This window comes from Grus americana, unplaced genomic scaffold (assembly GCF_028858705.1).
Source record: "Grus americana isolate bGruAme1 unplaced genomic scaffold, bGruAme1.mat scaffold_378, whole genome shotgun sequence".
NCBI lineage: Eukaryota > Metazoa > Chordata > Aves > Gruiformes > Gruidae > Grus > Grus americana.
The window spans coordinates 50,926-51,554 of record NW_026561648.1 but is presented as its reverse complement, the minus strand read 5'-3'; positions in this window follow the sequence as shown (position 1 = coordinate 51,554).

Genomic DNA, 629 nt, shown 5'->3' with positions numbered 1-629 from the left:
GTAGTGCTGTGGTGCAACAGATCACCCAGCAAGGGTCTGTGATCACGTCATGGCTTTGTCTTTCAAGGAGAGACATCAGTAGTACAGGGAGGGACATGACAGGGTGACGGCAAGGTGGGAAAATGAGATGGGCGTCTACAGCCTGCAGGGAAACAAAGGAGGTGTGGGACAGCATAGGACAGCCCGAGGTGGAGATGGCCGAGGGCACTGGCAAGGCAGAAAAGCTTAGCAGGATGGAGATCTTTGTCTCCTTGGCTATGGCAGTTGTCTCTGTCACCGAGGCTTTTGAGGAGACACCTTGTCCTCATGACACTGGAGCCTCATTGCCACCTTGCACACTCTGGAGATGCCAGGAGGTTTTGTACCACGGTCCTTCACTGGACATTGCAAACCCCACATCCCACCACCACAGGAAAACCCTGAGCCATGCATGAAGGACAGGATCTCCCTTCCCAGAGGCTGGGGGTCAGGGCTTGGAGTTTGGCTCGATGAAACACATCAAGGCTTTTCTCAGCATCAGAGTCACCTGCACTTTCCTTTGCCTTCCTGTCATTACTGCCTCCAATTTTCTCCTCTAATGAGTCCGTGGGGAAGCTGTGTGGGTAATGGTCATCAGTGGCACCCATTAA